The sequence below is a fragment of the Saccostrea cucullata genome, unplaced genomic scaffold (genome assembly GCF_032062105.1).
Source record: "Saccostrea cucullata isolate Sc308-1 unplaced genomic scaffold, CSIRO_AGI_Scuc_v1 ctg822, whole genome shotgun sequence".
Classification (NCBI taxonomy): Eukaryota; Metazoa; Mollusca; class Bivalvia; order Ostreida; family Ostreidae; genus Saccostrea; species Saccostrea cuccullata.
The window spans coordinates 212,498-239,448 of record NW_026928146.1 but is presented as its reverse complement, the minus strand read 5'-3'; the positions used below and the strand labels follow the sequence as shown (position 1 = coordinate 239,448).

The 26,951-nt window shown below is 32.1% G+C and overlaps 1 long non-coding RNA gene across 1 annotated transcript; it reads left to right on the top strand.

The window, feature by feature from the left end:
• On the top strand, window positions 1-6,026 carry LOC134276568 (uncharacterized). Its single transcript, XR_009994076.1, has 3 exons — window positions 1-331; window positions 507-613; window positions 4,540-6,026. It is a non-coding gene; the product is annotated as an uncharacterized LOC134276568 (long non-coding RNA).
• The last annotated feature ends 20,925 nt before the right edge of the window (window positions 6,027-26,951 follow it).

Below are 26,951 nucleotides of genomic sequence, written 5' to 3'. Positions count from 1 at the left end.
ACAGTATAACACACAGATATATCAATGTCTAATTTCTCCAATTTCGAATTCCCCTTCAAACGACAGTTGCATTTAAATGATAGCTGTTCACATGTGCAACTGCGACCCTTCCATACATATTTGAATGGAAACATGTGGTGCCACTAACTGAAGAAATGTCAATCAAAACACTGCACACTGATAATCTTGGGTGTGTTATCAGTCTTGGACACATCCATCTCTCAACCCTACCAAAATGTTCACGATTTCAAATCAGAAGATGATTATCACATCGAAAGATTGTTGAATAAAACAGGATGTTGCAGTTCTTCACAGTTAAGGATTTATTAAGGTATATATGCAAATAATATTATTATCAATTTATGAAAATTCTTTGTATGCTTTGTTTGCATAAAAACTAAACTAAAATATCTTATCAATAACTTAGTCAGAGTTGATCAATCTATAAGCTGTCAGACACTTCCAAATACCAGTAAATTAAAATGAAAAATTTACTTTAATTTTAGACAAAATGATATGCCCTGGATTTCAATGTAAAAGAAAATGAATACCCTCATGACACCACTTGCAGCAACATTTCAGAGAAATGATTAAAGTGTCGTAAACAAATCAAGTAAGTACCGTAGTCATAATTTTCATTATTAGTTGGGGAAATTAGAAATTCTATGAATTCCTATATAATATATGTTTTCAAATGCTGTACATGGCAGGAAATAGATTAATTATATTGAATACAAGTAAAACATGTTTAAAAAGCAGTGCCAGGGATCGACGGATGATTTTGCATTATTATGAGCGAAATTCGTTATGAAGGTAAAAATACATAATTAAGTCACAGGGAATAAAAGCACTTCGCTGTAACTCAATTCAACATAAGTGTGTTGGCAAAAATCATGTTTTACTGTATTTTGTTAATTTTTTTTTTATTATTCATCATTTACTTATCTCAATTTATTTATTTATTTTTTGGGGGGTGGGAGTGGGGATGGGTGGGGTCCATGCCTATACTAATTGTTTTGGCTTCCTAACACAGGAAACTTTGATTGAGAATTTGCTCCTTAAAAAATTACCCCCCCCCTTGCCACTGAACGTATCCTATATACTTTCCAAAAATATGCAAAATATACATATTTATTTAGTGTTTTTAATTTGTATTACCGGGTATATTTTTAATTTGTAAACTGGCATGATTTAACATGTCCATGCATTAACTATACATTATTGATAAGAGACGAACACTCTATTTTGAATTAAAGTTTTGGACAGACCTCAGGTATATTTTATATGCCAAGTCAGTGTCTTATTTACTTTCTTTTAATAAAACATTAATTGATTTGATAAAGAGAACAATAGCTGTGTTTCACCTAGTTCAATCCAAAAATCATCCGTGCTTGACTAGATGCTCAGCACTGTTAATTCTGATGGTTTTAGAGCAGAGCAGAACACATTCAAAGAGGCTCAAAGGAATAATCTAGTGTGTCAAAGAATTAATGTGTTTAGATGAAACAGAGCCGTATAGTTTGTTTATGTATAGCCAATGCTGAAATCTTAAACTCGGAGACAATTATCGCTTCGTCGGCTTCACTAAGTGGTCACTGGTCAAATGTTTATTCTTTCCCAAGATATTGTTAGCTCTTTTACTTGTGTGTATGAACAGGAGTACTTAATATATTAAAATCATGTGTTTTTCTTTGCTAGCAATATAGTGACCTTGTCTGATATCATACCCTGCTAAAAAAACATGTTAAAATTTTACTATAAATTGGTTATCTTGAAATATTATGGAAAAAAAGACACAAATTCAATAAATTATTATACTTAATATTGTATCCTTTTAAACTATATGCTGCGGTTAGAATAATAAGGATAAAATTTAAAAAAAAAACTAATTATAAAAGATTTATACACTTTTTTGAAACAATTTACCGGGAAATTTTTTTCTATTTTTATAAAAATTCTAGGCATATTTTGTTGTGTTGTCAACTGCAAGGATTATGATCAAAGCTTAAGTACATGTATACAATTTAAAGAAACATATATAACAAAACCTTTATCTTAAAGGGTTTTTTTGTCATTCTATATATTAATCTTTTCTAAAAAAAAAAAAAAAAAATAAATAAATAATTTATTACAAACTCACATTTTATGTATTGCATTAATTGTTTTAATAGATTTTTAATATTAATCAAAGTGGAATGCAGTCCAAAATAGAGTGAATATGAAGTTTCTTTTAGTTGTCAATCATCACTATCCCACTGAAAAATATATTTTATTCTAAAAAAAATCCAAAGGGGGCATCTTGTTTATATTCCTACATACACCTTTTGTTAAGGATTAGTTTAATACTTTAACAATAACTTAAGTATATGCATTATCTAATTATAAATAAGTATTAATTCAGATCTTAAAAAATTGTATATTAGTTAAACATTTTATATGTATGATCGATCGGCAGATCATGTCTTGTGTACTCAGTGTCCGGTTCCTGATAAAAGAAAAATAGTATTACTAAAAATACGAGTAACGGTTTCACAAGTTGATACTTCCATCATTTTATGCATATATAGCCGTAATTTTGTTTTATTTATTTATTAGGTTAAAGCTGAGAAAAAATGCACTATTCAGTTTCATAAGAAAGGTTCATTTTTATAACACATGCCTGATATGTACACCAATGAAATTCTTATTCTTAGAAACTCAGTGTTCCAGTGTTGGTGAATGTAATTTCAAAGAGTTGAAGAAAATCTTCTTAAATTATTTCTACATAATGAAAGCAGATAAGACCGGGGTTATATAAATTGACCTCGAGTTTTACAGATAACATAGACTTTTGACCTTGCTGCAGCTGGCTCAATTATTAAATCCCAAAGATATAGGAAATCTGTGAAATTCAGAGTGCATGTTTCTGAAATTAACAATTAAATCAAAGATAGTTTCATAATCAAAGTATCTAACTTTGAAAAGGGGGAAGGAAGATGAGCAATTGCCAATCAATAAAAATAAAAAATTGTAGAACTGTATTACTCAGTACAAAATTTCTTTTAATACATGTGCTAATAATTTAATAAAATATTCTAAATCAATAAAACATTTTTTAAGCCTAGGGTTTTTTTTTTTGGAAATATGGATTCTTATTCCTGCTTCCTTAAGATCTGACAATTAAGTGCAGGAGATGTTGTTTTCACATTATTATTATTTTTTTTTTTTTTTACAAAATAATTCTGTGTAATGTTTCTTTGCATTTAATATGTACAAACCAGATTTTAGCCTGAGATTTGTTATTCCCGAACTAGAATAATTAGTAAAGTTTTACAGCGTATATAAATTTCATTACATTTTTTGTTCTTTAAATATATTGAAACTATCCAAATTTTAAGGAGTAAAATTTAAAACTCTAACAAGATCTTAATTCTCTCACTGTTTGAGTTCTGTTCTACAATGTAAATTGCTTCAATCTTCTGACTGCAGAGACATGTTTATCTATAACACGATCAAGTCATCATAGCATCAGCACTGATCTTTACTGTCCATGAAGTCACAGGGGACAGATAGTTGCCAGAGCTGATCGCCTATAGCTAGTGTTCCATGAGCATATATGATTGGCAGTGATTAATAACAATTACAATGTGAGCTGGGGCCAGGAAGACATCAAGTCTTTATCTTTAAAGTAGAGAATGATGCAGGAATTAGGGTTACTAGACAAATCCCTATTATAGAATCAATTCTTCAGTTTTAAGAAATACACAATAGTACTACAATATAATACAAATTTAGATTCAGAATGAAAATAGGTTCGTGTAAATTAAAGAATACATTAATAAAACCCATGAAATATTATATGACACCTACATGCACTATGGAAAAAGAGAAATAAATTTAAAAAATTGATGACTTATATTATCATACATGTATATAAAATGTTCATTGGAGGAGTATGGAGCTTAAGACCTATATATTATTATAATTTACATTTCCAATTGTCACTTAGTTTTTAAATTAGTGTTACATGCAAGATATAAAGGAGAATGATTTTTCTCAGACATAATTTGCAAGTCAGAGTTTTTACTGTAAACGTGTAACATTTGGCGGTGTATTCTTTTTAGCTTTTTGGCGGAAAGAAACATCCGCTAATTTAAGTACAACACTAAATGTCTTAAACATAAAACATTAAAATGTGCTAAATCATACCTACGCTAACTGATTAAAATATCAACTTCCGCCAAATATAGTACACTCTAAATATAAAACATTTACAGTATTTCATTAAAATAGTATGAGAAAGATAGAAAGTGTCAATTTTGCAATATTCTTAATACAAAATGGAAATGCTTTCATAATTCATGGGCAATTTAAAGTTCAAAATTTTAATTTAACTTTTGCAATTTTTTTTATATCGATTTTTCCAGTCTATTTAATTTTTAGATGATACATCAAAACTTGTTATTATGTACACATTGTTTCGATTATTCTAACTTTGCCTGAAACACATCTTTGATAATACAACATGCCGCTGTACTGAATGTGAGATTTTTCCTACAGAAGATGACACCCAAGAAACTTGTTGAGGCTGTTTTACTTTGACTGATGAAAAAATGCTATGAACCTTTGGAGACCAAGGAATTGGAATCGTCTCTATTATGAGGGAAAGATGTAACCGAGAAAGAAACATGGTTGACCTTCATCACAACTTTGGTTTAATTTCGTGGTAGAAAGGAAAAATACTGTGGGTATTAACCTGTTAACCAAGACATTGTAATATGTGATCACAATGCCATTCAGTGAAAAAGCCCTTTGAGTTGATACATGAACACCGCACATTGCACATGCTTGTTCCGAAGTGGAAAAATTTGTTTGTTCCTGTACCTAGTTTATATTATGCTTAAAGAAAGCCTTAATTCAAAAAGTACTTTATAAAATGACAAAATGATTTTTCATATATATTTTGTAGAGTGTGTACAGATAAAAAATGTTTCTATGAATATGTACTGCATTTCATATAAAAGAGAGAAATGTTTCCCAAATTCTTCATGTACGATAAAAACTAATATAATATCACAAAACACATGATAATGTTAGAGAGGAACGTTCCTTTAAAGATATTTTTAAGTGGGCTTTGCAATGTATCAACAGATATTCATTACAAGACAGAGGAACGTTCCTCAAATGCACGGGTTGCAAGCTTCATGAGGTATAAGTAATCAACAGAAATACAACCATTTGTGAGAGGAACGTTCCTCAAATGCCTGATTTAATATGAATAAGGTTTCAACATATACAAATCTGAGAGAGGAACGTTTCTCATATGTGTAAGTATCCTGTGTGAACAATGTTAAATTTTAGTGAGGAACGTTCCTGAAATGCCTAATGTTTTACAATTCATGAGACAACCATTTGTGAGAGGAACGTTCCTCAAATGCCTGATATTTGACAATCCTTGAGATGCCTACAGTAATAATTAAATTCGAGCGAGGAACGTTCCTCAAATGCCTGATGTTTGACCATTCATGAGATGTCTTCAGAAAAAGTGAATTTGAGAGAGGAACGTTCCTAAAATGTCTCATGTGTTAAGATTCTTAAAGTATTTAAAAATACACGCTGTATGTGCACATGTAAGAGAGGAACGTTACTCAAATGTCTAGTGATAATAAATTCATCTTAGTTTAGAGAGAGGAATGTTCCTCAAATGTCTGGTCATAACAAATGCATCTGAAGTTCAGAGAGAGGAACGTTCCTCAAATGTCTGGTCATAACAAATGTATCTGAAGTTAAGAGAGAGGAACGTTCCTCAAATGTCTGGTCATACTAAATGAATCTGAAGTTCAGAGAGAGAGAGAGAGAGAGAGAGAGAGAGAGAGGAACGTTCCTCAAATGCTTGGTTATAAGAAATGCACCAGAAGTGTAGAAAGAGGAACGTTCCTCAAAAGTCTGGTCATAACAAATGCATCTGAAGTGTATAAAGAGGAACGTTCCTCAAATACTTAAGAAAAATCTTCAAAAAAGGAACTTGTGGAGACACAAATAAGGATTTTAAGACCAAAATGACTTCAGATTGTAAACGTTGGGTGAAAAAAAAGGGAATTTTGATTTTCCCTTTTTGTTTTGGATTGTGTTATGCATAACAATTCAATTTATTGCTTCGAACATTAATAGGATCCATATGTTTTGATATAAACTACAATACAATCCTACAATCCTTAAAACAACAAAAACAAGATGTGTTATATTAAGTGCTTGTATTTCTAAAATAAATAACATACCGTCCATCCACCGTCCATTGTGGTCATATCGCAGTAGACACTTATTGGAATGGTTAATGTATTGTAGGGGTATATATCATACACCCCTGTGATGGTTTGTCCCTCTTCACAAAGTTCGTTACAATCTTTGGGTATGGCTGAAAAAACACAATCTATAAAAATGTCGGGATCATATTATGCGTATGTGAGAGTGAGACGTGAGAGGATATATAATGCCTGCGTGATATATAAATGTTAATTGTTGAAACTAAACATACAATGCAGTTTATGATAAACTGTTCCTCATTATCTAAGTTCATTCTTGTTTTCTATTTGATACAAATCTTTGATTAAGGGCATGATTAAAAGTATTTTAAAATTAAATACAATTATTTTCAATACTCTGATTTTGAAAGAAATGTAAAAGAGGAATACATTTGTAGATAAGACGATAAATAATTTAGACACTGAAACAGATGTTGAAAATGTAGTAAAATTATGATATCCTTTTTATGCATGATACAATACAGTGAAATTGAACATTTTGTAGATTCTTAGGTGATACAATGACCATGTTTTCCAACTCTGTCTATCGTATCAAACGTGATAAAAAAAATCGTGTCCTCTCGAGAAGGACCTAAAAAATCCAAAGAAGCTAAGAGAATGTAAAAAAAAAAAAAAAAAAAAAAAAAAAAAAGATATACTTACCGTTAACCGAGTAGTATCTCCAACCGGCCTCATCAGACAGCCCAGACGTTAATCTTTTCTTGTGGGTACGACATTTCTTGATTCCAGGGTTAAAACCAAATAAGACGCACTCTCTTTGACACATCGCGGCACACTCGGTCACAGAATGAGAATTCTGTTCTCCTAAGAGCTCGTAGTTTGATATTTTATCACTCAACGACAGTTTTGCTGTGTATTTCTGAGAAATAATGGTCGCTTTCGATGGTTTACTCACTTTTGAATTTATTTCTTATCACAGTACCGAGCAATTCTTAGAGGGACGAAAATAATAAGAGAACTCTTTACGGATCATACTTAGCGTGTTAATGTAAAATAATACCTTGGTTTTATTAACATGAGACCCAAAAATGTGAACAGCTAAGATTGCACCTACCGGTTAATTTTTTCTGCTGTAAATTATTACGAAATTTGGTTAAAATAAAATGAGATGATTTAATTTTTTCCGAGTTAATTTTTTACGAATGATCATTTCCGTAAAAATTAAAATCATTGGAGGTGAAATTCCAGATCAACCCTTTAGCATTTTGAATGGTTAACATACAAATACATGTTTCCCATGTGTCTGGACAACCCGATGTAAAATAAAGACGAAATTGTTCCCGTGAAAACCAGTGACGATTCATTAAATTACGATATGTATATTCATCTAAATACCTTTATATATCACATGCCCTGAATTTATTCCTTTTTCAATACTAGATATCGCGATTACTCAACTTTGCGGGGCTCTTTCGCGATGGAGGTAGGAAACGTCTGTTGGATGGGGACAAACGTGCTATTGAATACAAAGCAAGATCGGTCATTGTAGAGTTTATAAGAACAGATTAAGTAAAAAAAATCCTGGTGGAATACCTTGCTTAGAAATCACTGAGTCAGTCCTATTAATTTTTAAGACGAGCATATTCTCAAATGTTACGTTTTTAACGATATTTTGAACAAAGCAGTCTCTTCTCATTAAATTTTCATTGAAAATCTTCACATTCCGAGAGTTGATAAAATATTATAAACTTTCCTTATGTGACAATGTACCATGTGGAGGCAATTCGTAGCAAAACATTATACTTTTGGCATTTAATTGTTTGAATCATTTGATTGTAACTACTGTAAATCTAGAGTTTCTCGACTTCCCCGCAAAAGAGCGCTAGTAAGTTAGATCACTGCGAATTTCTCGCGATATTACGTATTAATACAAATGTCGTCGCATCATTATTGTTGTGCATCACGTGCCTGTCTTCATTTTAATGAAAACAAAGAGAGACAACTCAAATGATTATGATTAAGTTGGCAGAATAACAGCGGACACGGATTTTTCAATGCATTATACCTGGTAATGTCGAAGTTTTCACTGAAAGCAAATAAAAATGAAAAGGAAGAAGGGGTCAACGTCTTGAAAAACGGATATAATTTGAAAACTTCAGTCTGTAAAAATTAAGTCATTATCAAAAATTATATATGTTATACGTCCCGTCAAAGGAAGCAGGTAATTGACGATGTTTGTATAATTTGTGTATTAATTAAGATTTACTTGTTTTATCCTAATTCATGATCAATTAAAACCATAAGTTGCAATACCAATGGTTGTCAGTACTAATTCTATACCCTCCAATTTGTTAGCTTAATGACAGTGATAGCACCAAAGTACATGTACTCTATACTATAAAAAAATATAATACGATGTTCAAAATCTAGGCGATGCATTTTTTAATTCTGTGAAATTTTACGCTTTTAGATTAAACAGATTTATAAAACTCGTAAAAATTAGTAAAAATTAGCAGCATGTAAAAAATACCCGTTATACAGTAAATCTCAGACACATTATTTCATCTTTAAAAGTCAGACGCATTATTCTTTGAGTTTGTATAAATAATGATTAAACTGCACATAGAAACAAACATACTTTGTACAAATGCTTTGTACAAATTACAGGACATATTTGGCACATATTGGAAGCATGATGTCATTCTGAGAACTAGTTTATCATAAGAAAATATGGAGGATTACGTATTCCAATTCTACGGTCAATCCTGCATTGAACTCCTTTTCATGATCGGAGCAAACAGAAAAAAAAAACACAGACTATTCAAAGTGAGAAAATGGCCAATCAATTTGTATAAAAATGTCAGTTAACATATGAATTTAGAATGAAATCATTTTCTTGACAACGTTATCGTATCAATAAAAAAGGACAAGATAGGGTAACAGCCCCTTATTTTATATAAAAAATCAGATCACTGGTAAAATTGTGACAGTTTGTAGTTAAGAAGTTAAAATGATGCTTACTTTAAGACAAGCACTAATTTGGATTCAAAGCTTACATGGAAGCCACTAGAGGGTGCAGAAATATGACGTTTTCCCAAATTTCCTCAATTCTGATGAAATTTCATCATATTTGGGATACATTTCTTTTCGAAAAACATAGAGCACAAACTTGCCTATCTGAGATTTTTACACATAAACTGCATCTGATATCAGTGTATAAAATATATAAATTTGGTAGATAGGCAAGCGTGTGCTCTATGTTTTCCGAAAGAACATATGCTGTAAAATTAATGAAAATTTGCATAAAAAGGAGAAATTTCGAAAATTGGCCTATTTCCTGACCTTACTGTGACCTCTGTATATACTTAATCTTAAAACCAACACTCATTTTGTGGCAGGGGTGACAACAGGTTTTTATGGATAAACATTTGGATCATTCTGAAATACACCCAAAACCGGGGGCCAAATACTGGTCTTACCCTATCTTGTCCTTTATACAATCTTCAGTTAAAGCGAGCTATTGAACTCATTGATCTAATAACATATTTCCACTCCCTAACACTTATCCGAACTCTTAAGAGCTGGACTCTTGGCAGTGGATCTTAAGTAAAAAAAAAATGTCTATTAAATATTAAACGTTATGGAACTGTCATCATAAATGCAATGAAACATATGAAGCTAACGAAAAGTATTCAAGATCAAGTCCATTAACAATACAAAATAGGAGCAGGGCAAACACGAACCTCTGAAACATCAGAGGTGGGATAAAATGCCATAGACGAGTGAGCATCCCCTGCCGACCGATCACAACCGCAGTGTGCTCCTCGTTATGATATGGAAATAATGGAAAAATCCGTCGTCAATTTAGTGCATAAATAATGGACTAACGAATAATATGAAAAGCGTCAGTCAGGAAATCGATTATCAAATAAAATCCCTAATCCATCTGAGCTGGGTTCGGGTGTCCTGGATAAGAAAGTCTTCCTGTTGAGAGTATCATACGCCTTTTCTTCCTTATGATTATCGAACTTAAGAAAGAAAATCAGTGAATAAATAATGATCTAACAGGTAATGTGGGAAACGATATTCGGTACTCCACTGAATGCTAGATTTACGGAAATTTGTATGAATTGTATGAATACCCAGTGTTAATATATATAACCTTTTTTTTTATCAATGTATCATATATGTGTTTTAAACAGCGTGGTATGTTGATGTGATCTTTTTTTTCAATCAAAATGATTTGCTCTGATCCTATTTCTTACAGTTTTTATGACTGTTGTGCTTCAATACTAGTACTCTTCGTTATGTCCATGTAATTCATTTAAGCCATTCTCGTTTCTGCTTGTGCTCTTAGTTTTTTGACTTTTTTCATTAAGCTGAATATTTGTCTTATCAAACAGAATACAGAAAACAATCATCTTCGACATCTTTTGATATTTTTCATCAAATTAACACAACAAACAATTATTTGAAGATACCCTCCGGTGAAATAGGCAAAAGGAATGGACAAATGGCGTGTTCTCCTTTCATAAACATACAATTTCGTGATTGCAAGCAAATTTAGCTTCCTGTTCTGATGTCAAAATGCTATAACTCAAGACCCTATGTCAATTTTCAGGTTCTGTCTTTTGTTTCATTATTTTTTTAATCGAAACTTGACTATATTCCTTTCTTTAATATCATTGAAATTACAACATTGCTTCTAATTAAGTATTTTAACAACTTTATGAATGAATTCCATTTAATTAAATATATATATTTAGATTGCCGAGTAGAGAGTGAAATATTTGAAAACGAAAAGCACGAAAACTCACAATGGCATTTTAAAAAATACAAATAGGGGGAGAACAAGTATGGACATCTAAAACATCAAAAGTGTCACCAAAACAATACAATTAGGAAAAATACGTTCATCTTAAAACATCATAAGTAATATCAGGTGTCATAAGGACAATACAATCAGAAGAAATACGTACATTTTAAACATCATAAGAAATATCAAGTGTCACTAATACAATACAATCAGGAAGCAAAAGTACATTCCAAACATAATAAGTAATATCAGGTGTCATACAATACCATCAGAAGAAATACATACGTCTTAAACATCATAAGTAATGTCAGGTGTCGGACAATACAGTTAGAAGAAATACGGACATCTTAAACAACATGAGTAATATCAGGCATCAGACAATACAATAAGAAAAATTACCTACATTTTTTATATCAAAAGTAATATCAGGTGTCACTAAAACATTACAATGAGAAGAAATACGTACTGTGAAATCACAAATTTTTGTGGGGTTTAACTTACGTTTTTTTCGGGGTGTTAAGAGACCCACGAATTCATGTCCATCACGAAATGTAAAATGCGACATTCATAATTACTAAAGAATTCTACATCCAAGAAATCAAATTCCCATGAGCAAAGAGTTTTTCCTCAAGCCACGAAAATCTGACTCCATGAAAATATGTGATTTTACAGTATCTCTTGAACATCATAAGTAATACCAGGTGTCACTAAAACAATACAGTCAGAAGAATTACGTACATCTTAAACATCATGAGTAATATCAGATTTCACCACAGGATGAAAATCCACCATTCAGTCGATTGAGTGGTATCTGAATGCCCACTGAATGGTCACTGAAAAGTCACTAAATAGACCCTTTACCGTGACCTTTCCGTGATAATTCAGTTACCACTCAGTCGACTGAATGGCACATACATTTCAGTTACCTTTAAGTTAACATTCATTTGCATCTTTTATATTGAATAATTGGCTTATTTTTTAACTAAAGAAATTAACTTTTGCCTGGTACATGTATAATAGCATTAATTTTATCTAATTTCAAATAAAAATGGAAAGAAAAAATTAATGCAACAAAAAAAATTGTGCATAAGGTCATCATTGAACCCGGGTCTACTCTTCATTGCCCGCGACCTTATCAATTACGCTACGAATTCTTGTTGAAGAATGGATTTAAAAGCAATCGATTTGTAGAAATCGATGTAACAATACGTTTACCTGTTGTATCGAGGAGCTGCGATGTGTATATATCTTGTATATCTTTTTTATATTGTCCCCCGCTTGAAAAATGGGGATATTCATTTGGGTCTGTCCGTCTGTCCGTATGTCCGTCCGTCTGTCTTTCTGTCTGTCTGTCTGTAACGCTTTCGTTTCCACACGATATCTCGAGAACCCTTTGAGCTTTCGCTATGAAATTTTGCATAGCAACTCCCTATGGACCAAAGAAGAAACCTTTTGATTTTGAGGTCAAAAGAGCAAAGGTCAAGGTCATAAATTCGCAGATTCTCTCTGTTATAACTTTTTCGTTTCCGCGCAATATCTCAAGAACTCTTTGAACTTTTACAATGACATTTTACATATCAACTCCCTGCGGCCTGAGGAAGACCTCTATTGATTTTGAGGTCAAAAGGTCAGAGTTCAAGGTCTTAAATAATACATTCTGTCTGTGTGTAACACCATCCTTTCCGGGTGATATTTCAAGGAGATTTTGAGCTTTTTCAATGTAATTTTATACCAAATCACCCTAGACTTCTCTCACCCCTCTCAAAGTGTCCCGCCCCATTTGTTTTATTTATTACATGTCGCTATTTTTAGTACATTGGCATGAGAAGAGTTATTACATATAAAACAGGTTATCTGCGGACTTTATATTCTTATTACATCTATTAGAACTGTTTAATAAAGTCTAAATTAGACACCATCAATTGCGTAAAATTTTGACAAAATCGAACTTTAATATGTTTATGTATAAGTGACTTTATCTTCGCATATAGTTTTCGTTCATTTCAAGCGATTCCACGGTGTAGTGGTATATCTCTAACTTCACATGTGAAAAGTCCCGGGTTCGAATCCCGGACGATCTATTTTTTTCGAAATACTTTATTTAACTAAATGATAGTATCTAGCATGTGAAATGAAAAAATTATGAGGCTTGGCTTGCACAAACTCATAATATCATCATTTCAGTGTGATCAATATTCCATATAAAAAAACATACTCTATACACATAATAAAGAAAAAACAATCAAATCTTTATATCCATATTGGCATATTTTATTTTTTCTTCAGCATACATGTATACATTTAATAATTATACAAAATCAGTCCTACCCCCCTCCCTTCCCTCGAACTGCGCATGATTTACTTTTTTTCCCTAAGCGGGGACGCACATTCTCTGAATTAGCTTCTTCTATGTTAGTTGCGCCGATTTTGGGGACAGACTGATTAATAACACATCTCCTATCGGGATGATGACAATTATCAGCGACAGGCACCTGTTCTTGTGTCAGAGATTTGAGATCGTTGTAAATTCTCTATCTCGAAACTTAATTAGTAGAATAATTTTAAAACAGTATCATTCAAAAAGCTAAAAATCTAAAATATCTAGTTTTTATCTACAATAGGCATGTATAAATGATTTATTCTATTCATGCAAAAAGATTTTAAAATGATGTCTTTCGAAAGTTAAAATAATTATCCTGCGTTATTGACAATTAAGAAACGAAATTAATAATATTAGGGTACTTTCGGAAAAGGTGTAAATAATACAAATTCAGTCGCATCATTTAACACTAAATATTTCCATCAAAAATACACGTATAAGCACTATAGAATGTGTTATGCGGCATTATTTAAATTTTTATTCGACTATCGGATCATCAATTTTAATCACTTGAAGAATTTGGTTTTTAAAACTTAATTAGAAAATTAAAAATCATTTTGAATTAGTATCATTTATTTTTATAAAGTTATAATAATTATTTAGACATATTTTAAGGTACCCGAATTTAATCACGATTAGAAAAAAAGACACAATTAAGATTGAATAATAAATCTTTATTCAAAATAGTGCTTCAAGAAAAATATCTGATTATAAATTGAAAACATTGCTAAATTGAGACTAAAATGTCACTGGAAGGTGAGGGAAAGTTAACTGAAAGACGACAGAAAGGTCACTGAAAGTTGACTGAAATCTGTCCGCTGTATGGTGACTGTAATGTACCCGATATTTGACTGAAAGGGAACTATAAGGTCACTGAAATGTTTGTGCCAACCAGTGGCTGAATGGCCACTGAAAATTCACTGAAAGCCGCCTTTCAGTTTTAACTTAAAGGTCTTGTTTCTTCCTGTGCAATACAAGCAGGGTTCAAACAAAAATGGACATGTAACATATTAGACGTGATATTGGGTGCCATGTAGGAATGAACATCACTAGCTTCTGTTTTTATTACGATTGATATCCATAAAGGTTTCGTTCATTTTCTTAAGCTTGAATATGGAAACAGATATATGAGAACTGAGACACATTCTTAATTCTTATAAGGTTGAGTTTTTTTCTTCATCATATTTGAACTTGCCTATCGAAAGACACAGTTGCGGAGCCTGTCAGTTTGAATATTTATTTGTTTTCATAAAAATCTTTATTTCTGTATAGTCAGGAAGTCCGACAAATAAGTTTATAATCCCGTTGTCTTTTTCATAACTAAATCATTTACCGATATTCTTACATTTATCAAATGAACTTTATTTATACTATTTAATATTAAAGTGCTTTTCAAGAAAACACTGACTTACACATAGAGAATAATTTCGATTTTATCTGTTTCATCCCAGTTTTGATCCTATATTAGGGATGACAACGATTACTTGAGTATCGACTAACATTTCTTAAGTCGGTTATTCGTTAAACGTGTGTTATATAATAGTAATTTTAAATTCAGTGTAACAATCATGGATCCGTCCGTTTCATTTATTTACAGTTCAATGTTATTGTAAGACTTAGGGTAATGTTAACTGTTCAAAGGAAATTATTTGTATATATTATATAACTTTGTTAAATCCGGTAATCTGATTGGTCAATACGAAGTACTTATTTTTTTAATAACGACCGCTGAAAGCGAATAATGACTCGCACGAGCTGCCTCGTTTTCACTTTCGCTTTAGACAAACATGGAAGTTCGCAAGTTGTAGGTGAGAAAAATTTAAAACATATACTGAAGAACTCTGAGACTGATAATACAAAACAATTACTAGGATATTTGTGAATATTTTTCGGGAATAATTAGCACATACCATTTCATTGTTGAGTTCGACCTTTCCACTCGGCGAGCAGAGTTTTGACGCTGTTTACGCGATTACGGAGACTAAAGAAAATATAAACAGGCATGCCATGTAAGATTGTATCTATTCTTAGAAGACATAGGTATTTATATTTTGTCAGTGCATTTCGTGTGTAAGCGACAGCGATTCTCAATCTGGGGAAGGGGGTACTCTGTGTTATTCGGAGATAGATATCTTGCGCCATTATTATGATATGGGAAATTTATTGCCGAAACAATTTCCTCTGATTAATATTCATTGAATTCTGAAACATTTATATTCATCTTATTTATGGATAATACTATCTCTGTAAATAATAGGATGATATTCATTGCACTAATAAATCTGGGAAATTATTATTTATATAATATAATAAATATGGACTCAATGCACGGTCAATATGCATTTATAATGACCCAGGATGACAGATATTGACCTCAGATACATGAAGTATATCGACCTCGGGCTAGCGCCCTCGGTCGATATACTACATGTATCTTCGGTCAATATCTGTCATCCTGGGTCATTATAAATGCATATTGACCTACATTGAGTCCATATTTGTATATTGATTAATGTTCGCCAAACATGCCTCCTGAATCTACAGTTTCATGGCATTCGTCAAAAGATAGGATGAAAAAAAAAAAACAGTTGAATGTACGTTATCAAGATTACATGTATGTGAAATTGAACTTCTATTCTGCAATAAACAACATATGCTGATTCCGTCAAAAATATGCAGTATTTCCTAGTAAGTTCTTCATGAAAATGAAGCAAAAAGGCATGGTTTATGTACAAGCGTTATTAAAAGAACGGGAAAATGAAAGCATGCATTTCATATTCTAAAATCAGATAAAATGTACAGTAAATATTTCATCTGAAATCAAATTCATTTTGAGATACTTTTTATACCATGCGGTACTGTGAACGATTCAGGAAATTCGTTTTATAATGGTGATAGCGTAGGTTAAATATTGTAAAACTACTCTATAAAAAACAGTGAAAATGACATGAAAAATTAATTTAAAATTCAACGAATTTTTAACTATCGTTCAACTAAAGCTTCCGACTATTCGACTAAGGCGTCCGAATAAAATTGACATCCCTATCATATATACATGTTTTTACTACAACAGAAAATTAAAACTCGCTTGAGATTTAATTAGAAATATTTAATATATTAGTATTCATTAACAAGGAAGCATATATTTAAACTATCACAGATGTGAATAGATATGAGTCATTTCTCGTCCGTATTTTTGATTTCTTTACACAAATTACACTCTCACTCCCCATCACTAAAGCAGTTGTAGAATTTATCCTCAAAATCCATATACCAGGTATAAATCAAACATATTGATTTAACGTGACATTATTACTTATTTTAAGAACTGTATTATGCGGTGTTGTTTTCTCTTTTAATTTGAACATTATGATAAATAATAATGTTATAGAAAGATAATATATAAAGAGAAAAAAGTCACATTTTCATTATTCTTTAAAATTACCTATAATGCTTATTTCTTAAAAAATAATTTTAAGATTTACAAACTAATAAGTAGACTCGGGGCAAATAATATTAATTTTTGTATTTTTTTTTTCATCTTGACACATTATTGTATTGTCTTAGTGACAACTGATATTACTTATTATGTTTAAGATGTACGTATTTCTTCTGATTTTATAGTCTTTCTGACACCTGGTATTACTTATGATGTTTTAAGATGAACGTATTTCTCCTAATTGTATTGTCTTGGTGACACTTTTGATGATTTAGATGTCCATACTTGTTCTCCCTTTAAATGTATTATTTAAATGCCATTATAAGCTTTCGTGCTTTTTTTCAAATATTTCACTCTCTACTCAACAATTTTAAGATATATATATATATATATAATTAAATGGAATTTATTCATGAAGTTGTAAAAATACGTAATTAGAAGCAATATTGTAACTTCAATGATGTTAAAGAAAGGAATATATACAAGTTCCGATTTAAAAACAATAATAAAACAAAAGACCGAACCTGAAAATTGACATAGGGTCTTTAGTTATAGTATTTTGACATCAGAACGAATGCAAAATTTGCTTCCAATCTACATAATTGTATTTTTATGAAAAGAGAACACGTCATTTGTCCATTCCTTTTCACTGAAGGGTATCTTCAAATAATTTTTTGTTTTGTAAATTTGATGAAAAATATCAAAAAATAACGAAGATTTTTCTCTTTTCTGTATTCTGTTTGATAAGACAAATATTCATTTAATGAAAAATTAACAAAACTAAGAGTACAAGCAGAAACAAGAATGGCTTAAATGAATTACATGAACATAACGTAGAGTACTAGCATGCAAGCTCAACAGTCATGAAAAACTGTAAGAAATAGGAGAAGAGCAAATCGTTTTGACTGAAAAAAAGATCATGTTAACAAAGTACATTGTACAAAACACATATATGATACATTAAAATAAAAAAATGAAATGTTAACAGTGGGTAATACTATTCAAAATCATACAAATTTCAGTAAATCTAGCATTAAGTGGTGTGCCGACTGATGTTTCTCACTCAACCTGTTAGATCATTATTTATTCACTGATTTTCTTTCGTTTGTTCGACTATCATAAGGAACAGAATGCGTGTGATACTCTCAACTGGAAGGCTCTCTTATGCAGCGCACCCAATCCAAGCTCTGATGGATTAAGGTCTTTGTTTGATACTCAATTTGCTGACTTTCACTTTTCATATGTTTTGTTAGTCCATTATTTATACACCTAATTGACAACGGATTTTTCCGTTAATTCCTGATCATGACAAGGAACACACGGAGGGTGTGATCGGTCAGCAGGGGATGCTCACTTCCATTGCACCTGATCCCACCTCTGATGCTTTAGAGGTCTGTGTTTGCTTTACTCCTATTATGTATTGTTTTATGGACTCCGATATTGAATACTGTTCGTTATTTCCATATCCTTCTTCAATCTCATCCATTCATGCTGCAATATTTTAATATATTTTGTTTTATAAGATTTTCCGGATATTTATTGATACGCAAGAGCATGCTTTACAATGCAATGGAAAAAAAACAAAGGGAAGCTATTGATCAATAAACGGATCTTGCAATGATTTTTAAAAAGATTTTGACAATTTCTACGTTTCTTAATTAGTGCCTGCAAAGTCAATGTTGACAATGTATAAGAACGATACATTATAAAATTATTCAACAGAGTAAAAGAAACATTAGTCCCGACACTAACCTTTCTGTAGGAATTTGCACGACAAAAATAATACACGAACGAGGTCATTAATATTTCTCAGGCTTCGTGAACGATGTCTCACCTTACACAAACAATAAAACATACTCCAGGAACGATTCTTCTCAACCTTTACGCTTCTAGTCACTGTAATATCACTTTCTTTATCATTAATATTGTTTATCTATAATAGGTATTTTCTCTGCCTTATTTAATATAATTGTGTGGATCATTTACATTCCTGGAGATCACAGTGGATATGACCTGTAGACACATTTTCAGCAAATATATAATTTTTAGTCCCCTACCGGTGAAACCGGGGGGGACTTTAGGTTTCCCCCTGCGTCTGTCCTTCCGTCTGTCTAGCTGTCCGTCTGTCTGTCTGTCTGTCTGTATGTCCCCGTCTCTTTGTAAGTCTGTCTTACTTTGTTTTCCGCAATTTTTTCTAAACGCTTGCAGATATAAAATTGAACTTTGGTATGTGAAAGTATCTTCATGAGTTTCAGATCAAGTTCGAATGTCGTTTGGCTTCATTGATTTTTGACAATATTATGGCATTTTTAATTTTTCATAATCATTTAATTAAGATCGGGTTCGAGATGCGTTAACTTCCGATTGCCGACATAAATATGAAACGAGAAAAAAAACTTTGGATAAATAAGTTGAATTTTCGTCTTAATAAGGATTATTTTATAAGATTAAAGGCATCCACAACCTCAAAATCAAGCAGTTTTACCTTGGTTAAACTTTTGCATATTACCGAATAAAATAATAAAAAAGGGGGAACTCGGAAGGGGGGCATGTATTGTTCATGCAATACTCTCAGAATGCTTGTTTATTGAGTCACAGGCTGACTGATGTTTTTCATACCAATTCTTAGTATTTTTTCACTGACTTGACGATGGACGGAATTTTCCATTATTTCCGATCATAACAAGAAGCACAGGTTGAGTGTGACTTGTCAGAAGGGGAGGCGCACTCCTAAATGGACTTGATTCTACATCTGATGTTTTGGAGGCCCGTCCTTCATATGCTCTTATTCTGCATTGCTTTTTCTGACTTTTAATTTTGAATACTGTTCGTTATCTCAATTTGTTTCATGTTTCCTTAGGTAACAGGATCCTACATCTTCTGTTTTCATGGTTCCGTGTTTTAACGTGTTAGCTGTTATATCTGTATTTCGAAATTATAAATCACTATTGGTATATCTTTTGCTTATGTAAATTATTGGTATTATTTCTATGTATGTAATGATAACCGAATCTCTCTCTATCTTCCCGCACTTTTTACCAAGTTATGCGTCAGCGTATTAATATCTGGCTACTGATGACCATGCGATCTCTATAAAAACAGTGAACCGAATAAAATCTTTTTTTCTTTCAACATTCTTTGAACAAGGATAACATATTGATGATTTGTTTTGAATTTTGAATTGGATTGACGAAATTCACCACTGCTCATATCCCTTTCCATTTTAAAACTACAAATAATCTCAAAGAAGGTAAAACTAAGAAGATGCCCTTTTTAAAGTCAATCATCGCTTTGTTCGAATTATGTCTTTAAAAAATAGATAAATAAGGGTTCTCCATGAGCCTTTTAACGTGGAGGCCCCGCCACAGTTCAATTCTTCAGCGCAAAAATTCCGCAATACTTCCGCCAAAGTTAACAGTTCAACTCCACAATTAGTTCGTCGTTGTTAGTTCGATAAATATATAATTTTTTCAATCAATTATTAAACCTCTAAACCTAGAAATTATCTATCGGATACTGTTTTTAGAAAGTCAATTTACTTTAATGAGGGACCATTATTCATTGGCGTCGGATGCAAATTGAAGTCGGGGGCTAAGTGTAAGAAAAAAAATTATACCATAAAAAAACCTGACAAGCAAAAACAAAAAAAAATGTCCGTCATACACGAAAATCCTATTTCGGGGTGGGGGTTTGGGGGTAAGGGGTAAGCTCAAACTTTACTATCGAAAGTTTTTTCTAAACAACACCACTTTCCACAATATTTTAACCTAAACTACAACATGTCAGTGGAAAGCGGGGGGGGGGGGGGGGGGGGGAGGCTAAACCTAAGCAGCATTTTTCAATGTCTATACAAAGTCTATCTTTGGAAAAAAGGTGACCGGCTAACAACCCCCCCCCCGGTTTCGACGCCTATTTTATTTGTCATACACAATCATATTTATCTTCTAGACCTCGCTTGACACTTGAAGCCTTTTTTCAGTCTTTATGATATTTACAAGGGAAATTTAAAACATTATTAGTTCATGCATAAATAGTTGTACATTTAACCATGTCTTTAAAATTGCACTTGTACAAAACACCGTTTGTTTTTTATCTAATCTTACAGAACACAGGATGAAAATCTACCATTAAGTCGAAGGAGTTGTAACTGAATGCCCACTGAATAATCACTGAATGGTCGCTGAAAAGATCCTTTCCCGTGACTTTTCCGTGATCATTCACTTACCATTCAGTCGACTGAAGGGCACATACATTTCAGTTACCTTTCAGTTATCATTTAGTCGCATATTTTTATTGAATAATCGGATTATTTTTTAATTAAAAATTTTATTTCACGCTTTCCTGGTGTAAAAGCATAAAAAGGCATTAAATTTGTCTTATTTCGAATACAAAACGGGGGGGGGGGGAGGAATAATGCAAGAAAAAAAGATCATCCGCAAGGTCAGAATCGATCTACTGTGTGAGTGTCCGTGACCTTATCAATTACGCTTCGACCTCTTGTTGAATAATGAAGAATTAAAATCAATCAATTTGTAGAAATCGATAGAACAATCGGTTCAGCTGTTGTATCGAGGAGCTGCGACGTGTATTGTATATCTGTTGTATATTCTATGTTAGTTGCACGAATTTTTGGTACAGACTAATTAATAACACATCTCATATCGGGATGATGACAATTATCAGCGACGGACACCTGTTCCTGTTTCTGTGTCCGAGTTTTAAGATCGTTGTAAATTCTCTATCTGAAAGCTTAATTTTAAATAATGTTATTTTGTCTCATTACATTTACATGTTAACCGACATTCGAACAAAGATCCTAATCCATCAGAGCTTGGATCGGGTACCCTGGATAAGAGAGCCTCCCAGCAGAGAGTATCACAAGCATTTTGTTCCTTATGATAATCGAAATAAACAAAGAAAATTAGTGAATAAATAATGATCTAACAAGTGGAGAGGGAAACATCAGTCGTCACATCACTTAATGCTAGATTTACTGAAATTTGTATGATTTTGAATACCCATTGTTAACATTTTATTTATTTTATTTTAATGTATCATATATGTGTTTTAAACAATGTGCTTTGTTAATGTGAACTTGATTTCACGTTTTCATGACTGATGAGCTAAAATACTAGTATTTTTAGTTATATCTATGTAATTCATTTAAGCCATTCTCGTTTCTGCTTGTACTCTTAGTTTGTGACTTTTTCATTAAGCTGAATATTTGTCTTATCAAACAGAATACAGAAAACAATCATCTTCGTCATCTTTTGATATTTTTCATCAAATTAACACAACAAAGACTCATTGGAAGATACCCTTCAGTGAAACAGGTAAAAAGAATTGACAAATGACGTGTTCTTCTTTCATGAAAATACAATTGCAAGCAAATTTGGCTTCCTGTTCTGATGTCAAAATGCTATAACTCAAGACCCTATGTCAATTGTGAGGTTCGGCCTTTAATTTCGTTATTTTTTTTTAATCGGAGCTTGTCTATATTCGTTTCTTAAAAATCATTGAAATTACAACATAACCTCTAATTGAGTTTTTTAACAGCTTCATGAATAAATTACATTTATTTAAATATATTTTTTTTAGATTTAGATTTGGTAGAGAGTGAAATATTTAACAAGAGGCCCATGGGCCTTATAAGTCACCTGAGGATTATGCAACAACTTTCCAGTGATTGAATTTGATTCATATTTTAAGCCAGATGCTTTGGTATTCACTATTTTGAAAGAGGCACCATTGTTCATCATAACTATACATTAAGCAGTTGCTTCGTTTAGTTTTTGGTAGAGGTACTCTTGCTCATCATAACTGTGTACTTAGTTTATTTAATACCTAAGAGCAGAGAAGAACATTTTCAAAGAATTCATGTATTTTACATAGGTTATCAATAGAGTGCGATCCTAACACCTGAACCCCTGACCCTGGGGCCATAAAATTCAAAATTTGGTATAGATGCACTCTTGCTCATCATAACTATGCACTTAGTTAGTTTATTTAATACCTAGGAGCAGAGAAAGATTTTTCAAATATTTCATGTATTTTCACTATATAATCAATAGAGCCCCAGCCCAACACCAGAACAATTGACCCTGAGACCATAAAATTCACAATTTTGGTAAAGGCACTCCTGCTAATCATAACGATGTACATGTACTTAGTTTGTCTATTTAATACCCAGGAGCAGAGAAGAAGATTTTCAAAGAAATAATGCATTTTCACTATTTACTTACTGAGTATTCGCCCCGCCCTAGTACTAGAACCCTCTGACCGCAGGGCCAAGAATTTTACAATTTTGGTAGAGGTCTCAATAAAGTTAACAATCATGCATACAGTTTGACAGCTTGATGTCCAGGAGTAAAGAAGAAGATTTTTAAAGATTGCATTAATCTTAGTGGTTTTGGCCCCAGGGGGGCAGGGATCATGAAATTCACAATTTCTTGTTCTTCTTCACCCATAGATGATTTGTGCCAATTTTGGATGAAATTGGTTTAGTGGTTGCAGAGAAGCTGAAAATATTCAATTGTCAACGCACGACAACGGACGAAAACGGATAGCAATTTAATAAGTCACATGAGTTTACTCAGGTGACCTAAAAACGAAAGCCTTTCTCATGATATTTAGATTTTCATTTGTTTGGTTGATTTCATTATAAATGCTGCTCATACATACGTTTGCTCATATATTGATAAATATACTTTCTTTATTTAAATTAATGTTCAAAAATATGTTTACTCATAATTATATGAATAAATTGCTTTTGATGCAAAGATAGTATTGATTATTTAAATTGCTTAATTAGATTGTACAATCATTCTCGGACAACACACGTTATGGAAATACTAAACAAAGAACTAAAATTAAGAGCATACGTCTTAATCCAAATAAGCAATTAGGAAGTAGTCATGTGTTTATATTCCTCGATTGTTTAAGGAATCACTTTCTAGTTAGGAGAGTATGCCAGGGCATCAACAATAGTGGGAAACATGGGATAATTTACATAACGGGCTTTCCCACTATTGTTGATGTCCCTGGCATACTCTCCTAACTAGACAGTGATTCCTTATATTTCCATTTCATTGTAAAATAAAATTATAGATTTAGACTTAAAAATGTAGAGATAGATTTAAATTGCACAATGACTCCCATTTCAATAGTCTTCGCCCACTGACGCCAGACACAAAGGAAGCCGCACGAGATTTACATGCATATTTGGCCTCCTTAGCGTGAAGCATAGAGACAGATGCGCACGAGATTTGCATGCGTTTAAGGCCTTCTTAGCTCCTGACCTATCGACCTGCCTAATTTGCATTCCGGTAGAATTGTCAAGAAATCAACTCCGGTAACTTTAAAAGGGTTATCACAGAGAAAAAAAAATTACAAATGGAAATATATATATATATATATCAACACTTATCTAATGATTAAATTTTAGCTTACCCTGATCAGCATAAGTATAAGAGACGCAGAATCATAACACAATCTATTTTCTCTTTTATTTTAAGGAATAATTGTGGTTTGTCTTCTATGGCAAAAGCATGAATTTGTCATCAATGGATCTTATTAATCAATCAAGTTTGAATAGGTTTTCAATTTGACATTTTCCTATCCCATTAAAATTAAATTGTTATAAAAAAAAAATAATAAGTCGTAAAATTATATTTTATTAATTAGGTTCATTGGTTAAATAATTAAAAAAAGATTAGTTTAGCCTCCTGGTGTTTTTATAATGTTTATTAATATCTTTTTCTTGCGTCAAATGCTTTTCTATAACAAGAGAAATAACTCTACATTATTACTTGAGCCTATTGAATTGCATTGATGGATTGTATTTTATGAAAAGGTTATTGGACAAAATCCTAAAAATAATTCGTCTTTCCTCATTTTCATTATATTATCTTCAAATTTTTCTTCAAGCAAAACATTCTTGGAATGTCATAAGATTATCTCCACTTTCACGAATGTTTATATAATCAAAGTACTGAAAGTTCTGGTAAGCGCAAAGCAATGTTTGGTACAGTTTTTTTACAATGAAATTTCCAATTCTTTTGGAATATGTTATATGTAGACAGTAAGATCAATTTTGGCGATCACGGCTGTTTGATGCGTATTAACTTTATCTATAAAACTTACTTCAGCTTCTTCAAACTGCATGACCATACATTTGAAGGTTTGAGAATTTCATCTTCATCCCAGCGTTTCTATTATGACCATAACTCACTTCTTGTTTTCTTTTTCTTTAATGTCATTACGATTATAGAAAGAAATGGGTACGTTATGCATGACAAGGCGGCCCTGTAAAATCGACAAAAAATAAACACACGTTCATTTTTTTAACTGTGAAAATTTATTGTTAAGGTTCCCTTTGTGTAAAGTTGTTATCAATTTCCTCAACTCACGTTTCCTTTTGTTCATATAACGTTCAAAACCGGTCTTATAGTACGGATTTCACCCTCAACAAATCCATTTTATGATATGGCCACATCTGAGTATGTAAACGAAACTTCGCAGAAAGAACTAGTATACCCCGGTTTCTGATATTCAACAGAAAAAATGACTTCCTTTAAGTGCGGCCACACCCGTTTTTACAAAAAAAAATGAATTTGAAAATCCTTTGTTTATGACACACAAACTGATTTTTCCTCTTGAAATATGTATCTTTTAAGAAATTTACTTTTTAAGTCTGCGCAAGTGAGTTAAGGCTAGATATGGGTTTTCTATGCAAATGAGCTAATAAAAATGCATAAATTGTATATTTTATGTACGTGGAAGCTCAAATTGATTTTCTTATACATACAAAGTACCCAAACTATATTATTGCAAGTGCACATTATGACGCCCTATAATGACGTCAAAGTTCTTTCCCATTCAAGGTAATAAAACACATCAACAAAACAACGTCGGCGCAAGGGCATATCCTATTTAATTTAAAATAAATAAAGTATAATATTAAGGAAAATATTCTTAAAATTAATAAAATTGCTGAACAAATCCTATCCTCTTCTTCAATCGATATAAATATTACTAAACTTACACTGGACTGTACATTTTTACCCTGTTTTAACTAAGAACTGTGCAAACAGTAACTAAACAATTGCAATGTCGACATTTGTGCAGCAATATCTTAAATTTTTGGAATATTTTGTTTTTCTTTATATCTTGTTTCTGTAAAACAAAGTAAGGTATGCCCTTGCGCCGAATCAATTTTGTTGATGTTTCTTATAAACTTGTGTAATAAAGGTCGATGACGTCATAATATGACGTCATAATGTGTACTGGCAGTTGCATATCGTGGGTACCAAGAATGTATTAGAAAACAAATCTTAACATTTTCTTTGCGGTATGTATAGCAATAATGGGTCTTACTTAATTATTTTCCATAAAAAAAAAATCTGTACGTAGCCTAAACTCACTTGCGTGTATCTGAATGCTTTATTATTATTTATTCATGTTAATCGTCTTTTAAATTTAATTCTGTATTTTAAATATCATTTAATACAAAATATGCAATTTCTCTGAATAAACCCATGGGTAACAATGAATGTGTGTATAGGCTTTTGGCGATACATACTGTAAACCAACTTTTATTCGCGTGCGAGAAATATTACCGAGTGTCGCGACCTACTTAAAGTTACGAATATTAAAAGCTTCGAACCGTTAATTTTACTTTGTTTTTAACCCCCCCCCCGCCCCGCTTGAAAAGTGGGAAGGTATATAGCAATCGATATTTCCGTCCGTCTGTCCGTCCGTCCGTCTGTTACGCTTTGGGGTACTCATCTCTATCCGCAGCTCTTCTTATACCGCTGAATGAAATTTGACGATACTTTTACAGAATCTTTGTTATATAAAGCAATTGTGCACCTCCTATTTTACTTTTTGATCGAACCCATATTTTGAGTTTTCCGGAAAGAAACATTGACACAGCCATTTTTCTGCAGTATTGAAGGTAACCCAACTCTCATCCATAACTCCTCCTATACATTTAACCACTGGACCAAATTTAATGATACTTTCACAGATTCTTTTTTACATAATGGCATTGTGCATATCCTACCGGTATTTTAG